The sequence below is a fragment of the Cricetulus griseus genome, chromosome 3, assembly GCF_003668045.3.
Source record: "Cricetulus griseus strain 17A/GY chromosome 3, alternate assembly CriGri-PICRH-1.0, whole genome shotgun sequence".
Classification (NCBI taxonomy): Eukaryota; Metazoa; Chordata; class Mammalia; order Rodentia; family Cricetidae; genus Cricetulus; species Cricetulus griseus.
Genome location: NC_048596.1, coordinates 135,779,814 through 135,790,581, shown reverse-complemented (window position 1 = coordinate 135,790,581; position 10,768 = coordinate 135,779,814).

Sequence of the window (10,768 nt, the reverse complement as noted above, 5' to 3'; positions counted from 1 at the left end):
AATTACAACAATTTCCTTTCCCTGTTCTCTTTGAAACCTTCTCATATAACACTATACATATATTTTCAACTGTATGACAGATAGTCATTATCTAGGTAACCAATTGTTAGTGATATAACTCACAACAAGCTCTATTGTCCATATCATGACCCCAAATCTATTATAAAACAAAGAGGTAAACATTTTTGTTGTAATCTCTAATATTTGTAAAAATGTATTTCATTTATTTGACTCTCTTCCAAAATCAAGAACATAGAATCATTGTTCTTCCCAAAGAAAACTAGAGATTTCTTATATCCATCTATAGTATTCTTGTACTCCCACCCAATGATTTCAGCAGATTTCCTTTGCCCGTAAGGAGGATATATTTATTTACCTGCATACATAAATAGAGTCAAATACCTTCATAATATGTGGCCTATGTACTCTTGTATGTGTGGAAAGCCATTTTCACTTTTCACAGAGTCCAAGAACAATTCATGGAAAATTAATTGTGTGCACTAAATAATGTTTCTGGGTAACACAAATATTTGGAGAAATCCTAGGAAAAATTAAAATTGTCAGCCGAATATTAGCTTCACTGGCTGGCTGCTTGGCAATTTAATTAATAGAATCAAGAGATTATATAGAACAGTGAATTACTCCCATGACCAAAACCTATAAAATATATTACTATTGTTAATTTAAAAGTGACAATCAGAATGGATTGAAAAATAATTTAATAGATATTTCTACAGAGAAGAGGAATCAAGTGGCAATCTGAAGAAAAACAGAAACACTAAGGATTCTAAAAATGACAAGGAAATCATAATTTCATATTTACCCACAAATTAGATATGATGTATTAATACACATTATTAAATTTAACTAAAATTAAACACACTTGGGGATATAACACACTCACCAGAGGAATGAATATATATATATATATAATATATATATATATATATATATTCTAAAACACATGTCGAGAAGGGAGGAGAAATCTCATTTAGAGTTATTGGTAAGGGGAAACCCAGAGACCACCATAAGAGTTTAGAATAACACTGTACTGTATTTGGTTGTTTCTAAGAAGTGATACTTTAGTCCCTACTGCAGAAATCACTGCATTTTGGAACAGAATCAGTGAGAATTTGAACTTGAACTAAATTAAAGCCTGATATAAGAGAACTAATTTTCTGAGACCAGGAAGGTGTTAGGAAAACAGTTAAGGGGGCAACTGATGATGTGTCCATCCCAGTTACCATGCTTTGAATGACATCATGGCAAGATAGCATTAAAGACAATTAGTTGTTCTGATACCTTGTCAGTAAATAGTAGTTATCTAATGGTATACAAGGCTTGCCTAACAAAAGAAAGTCATTCCTGCCAAAGCAAAACAGCAAAGGTATTTTGGCTAGTGAGCCCATGGAACAGAGAACACCTTATCACTCCTTTATTAAACATTATAAAAATCTAACTACATTACAAAAATAATCTTTATACTCACCCAATGTTTTTGACCCAGGAACATTAGTAATAATTAGTAATAATCAACAGATTGTATTGATGTGAAAGTGTGTGTGTGTGTGTGTGTGTGTGTGTGTGTGTACTTAATGACAATAATGAAGTCCTGAATTTGAGAAAGAACTGAGGAGGAAACAGAAGATCTGCAGAGTCAGCAACATCGAAATTGTGTAGTCTTGCCTGAAGTACTCAATTTTTTAAAATAGAAAATTCAAATCAGATAATAAGGGGATTTAGGAAGGATGTGTTCAGCAGAAGAATAGGATGAAAATGACCAAACCTCATAGCACAAATGAATGAGAACATGGTATTTATGAAGAAATATTAATCCAAGAGGAGATGTATTGATATTATTTATAAGTGTAATTGTCACATGTAATGTGAATAGTGGGTGAAATGTCCATTCAGGTCCCCAAGTATGCCGTTTCTCTGACTTAATGATCAAAATAACTCTAAAACTTGTACCAATGATATTGTTCTGAAAATGAGAAAAAGGCAAATCACATAATCAGTTTTAAACCTACTGTAATGTGCCCACACAGGAAAAAACATGCTACTATAAATTGAAAAGTATTTGAGATGAATCAAGGCCCAAAAATGTCATTTAATTCTTCTTACAAATTTCCAAAAGATAAACAAGTTATAATGCTTCTCGAAAGTTGTAGGACCAGTGGATACCACAGGAAGATTGGATTTTCATTCACATAACAAACACTACAGAAGTTTATTTCAGTAATTAGTTTTTTTATGTTTGTGTGCCAGCTTCTGTATGAGTGGTGTGGTGTGTGTGTGTGTGTGTGTGTGAGAGAGAGAGAGAGAGAGAGAGAGAGAGAGAGAGAGAGAGAGAGAGAGAGAGAGAGAGAGAGGAAAGGAAAAAGTAGCCATGGATTTCAAACTGCATAAGGAGGATTATATGGTAGATTAGGAGAGAAGAAATGAAAAGGGGAAAAATGAAATCATGTTGTAACTTCAAAAACATAACAAAATATGCAATTATGAAAAATCAGATCTAAAGCAAATAGCAGTTATAGATTAAATAACAATGAAAGATCCTATATATTACAAATTAGTCTCTGATGCACTCACTATTAAATACAATTGCTTCTAACTTCTACAACCACAATAGTCACAGAAAATAATAGATAAATGTCCTTCAGGTTCATTCTAGTGGATGTGGCTACCATGGTGTGTTTCCACACTCCCTCTTCCACTATTACATGATAATAAAGAAATACAATTTCCCTAAGGATCCAGACAGAAAAGGAAGAATAAGAGAGGACCTGATATGAAATAATTACCTGAAAAATATACTTGAAAATTAAGAAGAGTATTTGGATGTCAGATTGATTTTTGATGGTTACTTTTGACAAGGAAGTTTCTATAGCTCCGCTCAAAACTTATATCATTCATTCATTTGATGTAAAGAAACACATGATGAAGACAATAAAACTCATTGAAAATGTTTAGGAAAAGAAAATTTTATCTAACATGGGAAGCAAAACACCAAACTCAATCAAACACAATCAATACTAGATTGTCAAAACTGAAAAAATAAAAATTAGGAAAATTATAGAGACTTACTACATGATATATGTGTGTGTGTTTGTGTGTGTGTTTGTGAGTGTTTGTGTGTGTGTTTGTGAGTTTGTTTGTGTGTGTGTGTGTGTTTGTGTCCATTCACATATATTGAAGTAACAACACTGAAAAAGGCCATAAATATGAAAGAGAACAAGGACAGATGAATAAGAGGTTTAGCCAAAATTTAATGAGAATATTCAAAATACATAAAAAATTAAAACAGGGCTTAGGCATACATTTCTAATATTTGTCTTTTCTTAGAAAGTCATAAGGAAGGCCCATTCATCAAGAATAGGGTATCCATAATAATAAATAGATGCACTAAACTGCTGCTTGTTGAGCCAATGAGTTTTGTGGTTTACAGATGGAATTCAGACACAAACATCATCAAAACTCTAGAGACCAATAGTGATTACTTGGAAAAGCTACAGACCTGTAATGATGTAATGTTTTTGGATGGTAGAACTTAAAGATGATATCTGATTGATAATTGCTACATACTTGAAAGTTAGTATTAAGGTATGAAATGTTTATTCATGGTAACAAAAACAATAATATTATTTATATGTAATTACAAAATTGATTCAAATTGTATATCTTGCCACATATGTTTGGATAACTTCATTAAGTATCAGCATTTATGGAAACTGGCTCATATAAAGAACCATCCTTTAGGAAACTCATGCTATAAAAGGTTAAAGCATATGAGGTCCCAGCCTATGTGTAGACTTTATTTAAAGTTTAAAGTTTATTAAAAAACAGAGCTTCAAATCAATAGTTAAAAATTTTGACCTTGAAAACTGTAGTAAGAGTAATTTCTTGAATGGAATATTTATGTGAATTATTAATATACTGAAACACTGTAAAAATAAACATAAAAAACAAATTTTCAGACAACTTCTAATTCATAGAATTATTTAATGTGCTTAGAACTATGTCTGTAACCTAGTTAAACACAAACCTAATTCACTAAAAGAAAAAATATTTGGAGGACAAAACTAGTTTATAACTCCAATATTATACTCTTCATATATGGTGTTAAATTTAAACATAGAACAAGAACTCAAAATAAGTCTAAGGTAAAATTAATATTTATTTAATGGAAAATAAATGTTAAAAATATACGTAAATATTGCAAATATCCTTGCAAAGCAAGACATCTCAAAACTCAACTTTCTCTTTAATTTTACACAGACTCACCAGTGTAAACTGTTTGTTAGCTTCATTTTAGGGTAAAGATAAATAGGGAATTAAGACTTTCTCAACAACTGCTTCCCTTGTCTACAAAGTTTGAAAGTACATGTAATCTATTGGTTGAAAGTATTCCCACAACACTGACCAGCTCCATCTATGTAGGCCAGAGCTGAAGGCCTCCCCCTTTCTATAGGAGATGAATAAGTCCATAATTCCCAAACCTGAAATTGATTAATTCTCTTACAAAGTGGATGATCTTATGGTTTACAGCCACATGCTAAATGTCAAAACTACAGATAATCCAATAGTAGTTAGTCAAACCTCAGTATCTCCCAAACTGACACATGAGAAATGGTGAACAAGAAACTTTGTACCTAAGCCTACATCCATACTGGTTTTGGACATGTATGGTATTTCACCTGGCCATGTCCTCCCTTTCTCTGCTTCCAAATCTTCCTCTTAGTAAAAGCTATTTCCATTTTCCATATCTTAATCATCCATGTTCCCTGATTAAAAGAGACTGAAATACACTTGCACATTAAAAATTACAGCTTTGGTTAATGTTTTAGAAAATTCAAGTAGACTCCTTTTTATCTTTGCTGGCAATGTTGATAGCCTTCTACAAAGGGTGTACAACAGAATCAAGGAAATGATAGAGAAAGACAGGAAAAATGCAATCTGCTTTGGTCTCTGGTTCCCATTGATGACAGGAAAAACAAGCCACTGTTGTTTGGAGGCTGAGCATTTATCTGTATCCACAGGCCTTTCTTTTATCCTGGCTAATCACCAGCAAGTGTCCATTTCTGTCTGAGCCTTCTGATTGAGACTGACAGCTGCCAATTGTAGTATGCTGTGGATACTTCAATTTCCCTTTGACAGTTTCACCAAACACTGTGATTATATTCATGAGTTATATCAAAATGTTTGACATTTATTTCTAGTACATTGTTCTTAAAAATACTTGGATTAATAAAGACATGTGTTTTACTGCCCTGACTATGCAACATTCCAAACCAGCATGGAGTATATTACCAAGTCCGAATTGTAAAGAAATAATTCCAGGGATATTTTAGAAAAGCAATTATAATCCAATGGGGATGGAAAACTCAGAGCATACAGTGCCTTGTGGATACAAATTGACCCACATATGAACTCAAAAAAACCATCAAAGGACGCAAAGAACTGTCAAGCACCAAAACAGAAATCATTCCAACATTGAGAAGTGGAAAGAAAAATGATCTCCTATCCCTAAACAATAAGGTATACCAACTTAAAAACAACTACAAATGAGATTTCCTAAATGCAGTTTTACTGGGTAGCCAAACTACACCAACAACAGCCCCATGATAAGTAACTGATTGCCAATTCAAAATGAAATCAATTGTATTTTGGAATGAATGTTGTTTAGTGTTTCCTTCTAAAACCAACTAGTAAAAATTGAAACTTCATGATATATTGATAAATAGTAGACAGACTTGTCATATCTTATTCTAAAGCATGAAGGCTGTAAAGGCACATGTCTGACAGGTTGGTGTGTGAAAACCGTCTGTAAATGGAGCTGCTGGATGAACATCACCAGGGTTGCAGCACTTCATAAATTTCAGGAGATCTAACTGTGCCCTAATAGGCATCCTACAACTGCATCCTCCATACCCCTGATATTTAAAAAGGGAGGTCTGTGTATTATATGTGTTTTTTGAATCTTACTATTTCTCCCCTTTGTGTCATTTCCATGTTTTATGAATGTGATAGTATGTTTCTGTGGTTATGAATTTCTTTGCAAGTAAAAATATATACTGTAGTCTTCATGATATAGGATGAAAAATTGTGAAACACATTTATTTAATTATTATAAAACTCTAGCAAAATAACATGAAAGTAAACACTCTCACTCTCACTTCTGCTATTGTAAATCATGTCAGCATGACTTTGGAGGCAAGATGTGCCTTCTAAATACAAAACAGAGAAAATATAAGTACTGAGTATTTATTATGAAGTGCAAACTAGTGAGAAAGGTGGTCGGTGCTTACATTTGTCAATCCACATTTAACAACTATCAGCTACATAGTTTTTTAATTCAATATATGTATGTCATTATTCCAAATTGGGTGGTTTTAAGGGTAAATTGACTGTGGGTGTATTTCACGTACTTCAGGGACATTTTGTGTTGTACAGTAACAACTTATGTTCTACTGTGAACAAGATTGTGGAATGATTGTGTAGTCCTTTCTCCTCTGTGACCCTGTGTTTTCTCAGCACAAATGGGCACGGATTATATCTTTTCACATACACTAGGATTTTCCCATTTGTGTGGCACAAGCTCTAAACTGTTGTTTAAATATGATTTTTAAAAGAGACCCTTGTCTTCCTCTTAATGGAATTTATTTTAAGCAGTGGTAAAATGAGTGTTTGTCATGGAAGAAGAAAAGAGTAAAGGAGTTTTAAGGGAGTGTGTTGCATTCCTGGTGAGGACACTCTCTGAGCTGTGTTTGTACACTAAATAATCATGTAGGCTATACTATCTTTCAATTTGAAGCTAACCAATTAGCCTCTCAGGTATAAAGTTCCTTTATGTGCATGTGAAAAAAGAATCCACTAAATAAAATCAACTTTAAACATTATTGAAATGTTAATTAATTTCATACATTACCAATGTGTGACTGTGACAGTGTTTGAAATATACACACATAGAGAGATACTCATCCATACTTAATTTCATATTGTGAACTTCATTCAAACATGACTATGTTAATGTGAAAGACATTGCTTATATTCCTAGGACTCTACAGAGTAAAATCCATGTTTTCCAGGAATTTTACCAATTTTCTTCAAGTGACAGCTTTTGTTCACCTTGATAATTAACAAGAGGTCACACTGCACTGAACGCCATACATGTAACTTGTTTTCTATATAAAAACCAAGTGCTTTGATGGCTCAAATCCACACCTGTATTATACATCATGACACAAATCTAATCTCGTTTAATTGTCAAGGCTGAGGAGAGTAATGAAGGCTAAGCTAGTCTGTACCTGCTCCCAAGCTCATGTTGTTATTGCTTTATCCATTTATTGACTACTCAGGAAAAATTCTCTTTTAAATATCAGTTAAATATATATGTCCATATGATCATAGGTGTGGTGAGGTTGGGCATATGAACCCATTAGAATAAAGCCAAAATCAACAACAGATATTATTATCTTTGAGACTAAGAGCTCAGCATGCTTTTAGGCTGGAAAACCAATGCTGAAATTACACTAAGATTTTTGTGTTTGTGTGCATGTGTTTCTGGGTGTCTGTAAAGCAAAAATTCATGCCAAATGATGTATAATTGCAAATAGCCTAGTAATTTTGGGAAAAATTGAGAAAACTGAATAAAATATGAAATTTTAATTCCACAGTGCCATTTAAAATTGCTAAAATATCAATGTATACTTAATGTGAAAACTTGCAAAGACACCAATACTTATGAATTACTTACTAATTGTAACATTAATGAAAATAATAAAAATATGGAGAAAGAAATGTCTGAAAGAAAAGATATATTGTAAGTAACACAAAAATGGTCAAACATGTATGGTGGCACAAATACAGGACTTTTCAGGAAGAATATTTGCCAGTGAGGTAAGGAAAAAGGAGGAAGCCCAGAACAGGAAGAGGCAGGCTGCATAAAAGCCCCTCGAGTGACAGTGATCACCACCTATATTTTTAATTCTTCCCTCTGTTAACTCCATTTCCCAGTATAATATTTCTTATAGATTATCAATCCTAATAAATGTATAACAGCAACCACCACATAATAGAACACAAAAATAGTAAAAATTAAATTATGTAACACGTCCTGACATAACTAAATAAAAACAAAAGCTCAATGAGAATAATCGAGGTGGGATTATTTTTTATGGGGGCTGTCAAGATAGCGTTTCTCTGTATACCTTTGGAGCCTGTCCGTGAAATCACTGTGTAGACTAGACTGGCCACAAACTCAAATAGATCTACCTGCCTATGCTCCTGACTGTTGGGATTAAGGATATGCACCACCACTTCTAGGTTGATAATCAAATATTTTAAACATCATATTGGAAAAGTGTACTGAACAGAAAGAATAAAATAATATACTGGTCAAAATTAAAAGATGAATTTTAGAATTACAAAGTAACATCAATTTTCCTTTCTGCAAAGAAGTTCTACAAAGTTTCAAGAAGTAAATTTTCAAAGTAAATAAGTAGAGACACTAAAGATGGGCAAAAATGAAAAAGTATCATTTTAAAATTACTCCAAATTATCTAACACATATGGTTTATGGAAATAACACACAGTTTGGAAAATAATTGGCCCACCAGGGATCACAAATACCTAAGAACATCTTAAAATTCAGGAGAATCTTCTTTCAAATTGTTGGTGAGTGAATGCAAGTTTGTAATGATTTCGTTAGACACAAGATAAATGATGATGGGTATTTACTGAGGAACAATTTGAGGTGTAGAATCCAGGAGATTACAAAGAGTATTGTCTATTATCACTGCTCTTTACTGCTTCCAAGTAACAGAAGTTAAGTCCATATTCCTGAGTTATTGTTATGGATCTCTACAAATTTGAACAGGAACTCATAAATCCATGAGACCTGCAGAAGCCAGAGGAGCATTAGGAAATCTATTAATGCAGAAAGGTATTCAATTCATCAATTTAGTTATGGTACTTTTGAATTACAAAGACTACCACGACTAGATTTAACTAAATGTGCACTACTGGTTCAGATATCTTCATAATAAATAATATATCCATAATGTAATCCAATTCATCCTTAAAAGAGATGAATCATGCCTAATATTGTAAATCATAAAAAAAAATCACAGGACTCATAGTTCATGGCAGTTAGAGGCCCTTAAAACCACTTTAATAAAACAGTATAATATCTAACTGCATTACCCTTTTGTCAGTTTTTCCACTGCATATTTCAGAGCTAGAAACAACAAATGGATTAATTGGGTTATATTTATAAATTATCAATATTCTAATTGTGTACAGATATAAAATAATAATTTATGAATTTTTAATAAATTTCAGACTGGAGTGATGTTTGCACAGTAAAAGTTTGGGAATGCTTAGGTGGAAGTAATTTAAATGTACAAGTCATGTATTTCATAGTTGTAATTTTTACTAAAAGGAAAAAAGTGTGGCAAAGTTACTTGGAAAGTACAGTTTTAACATGAGTGTAGAATGAGATAGGATAATTTGGATGAATATGACCCAAGCTCATATTAATCTATGAAAACTATATATTTATTTAGAAACATTAATCCCCTTGTATTAAGGCTGGGCAAGGCAACCCAGTATGAGGAAGAGGTTCCTGGAAGATAGGCAGAGTCTTAGAAACAGGCCTTGTTTCCAACACCAGGAGTCCCAAAGTAGATCAAGGTAGACAACGGTCAGACATATGTAGAAGGCCTAGGTCAGTCCTGTGGAGGTGCACTAGCGCTCTATGCAGAGTCTGTTTGTTCCCATGAGCCCAGGTTAACTGATTCTGTGAGTTACCTTGTGGTGACCTTGATTCTCCAGACTTATACAATCCTTCTTCCCTCCCTTGTCCAACATTAATACAAACACAGTTTCTTAGTCTTAACTGCAATTTGATACTCCTATCTTTGTTGATACTTAATGGAGGCCCATCTCTTTCAAAAGAGAAACAGAGGACTGGAATGGGAGGGAATCGGGGAAGTAGAGAAGAAGAGTAAGCAAATTATGTTTGGGATATAAAATAGATGAAAAATTTAATTAGTAATTGGAAATACAAATTAATACTAAAATAATACTTGTACATGAAGCATGACAGATAATCTGGTTTGTGAAGTTGATTTCATTGCTAAACATCCAGGGGTAATGGGGAACACACTCTGGGTGTGTATGTTCAGATGTATAAAGAAGAGAGGGTCCTCTAATTAGTTGTTCCATCTATGAATGATTTAAAATTTGAGTATCAGTAAACTATGGAAAGTGAGATGTCGTTACAGAAGTAGGTTTCCAAGGGCAACCCTGTGGAGGGTACATCTTGGATCTGATACATTCTGGTCACTGTTTTCTGTGCTTTATAATGTCCTGCCTTCATGGAACACTGCTTCAACAGAGACTGGGAAACAATGCAGCAAACCAGCTGTTCCTGGCACCCTCTGCAGTCTCAAGCTAAGAGAAATGTTCCTATAAATCATTTGTCACAGTAATGAAAAGTCTCACTAACACACTTGAGTCAGTGAATAGGATGCATTCCAACAAAACTAGATTTGTAAAAATATACTAAGGAATATTTGACCCTCAGCAGCTTGAAACTTTATGAATATAAGAGGACACTTCTTTCACAACTCTTTGTGGAATTACTGTATAACACACTTTTCAATAATGTAAAAAGGAGCAAATAATCCCAGACTTACACAAGAAATACTGGGCTTCCATAAATGTGAGTAACTCAGTGTGTTTCTATGGGCTCCTAATTTGCCAC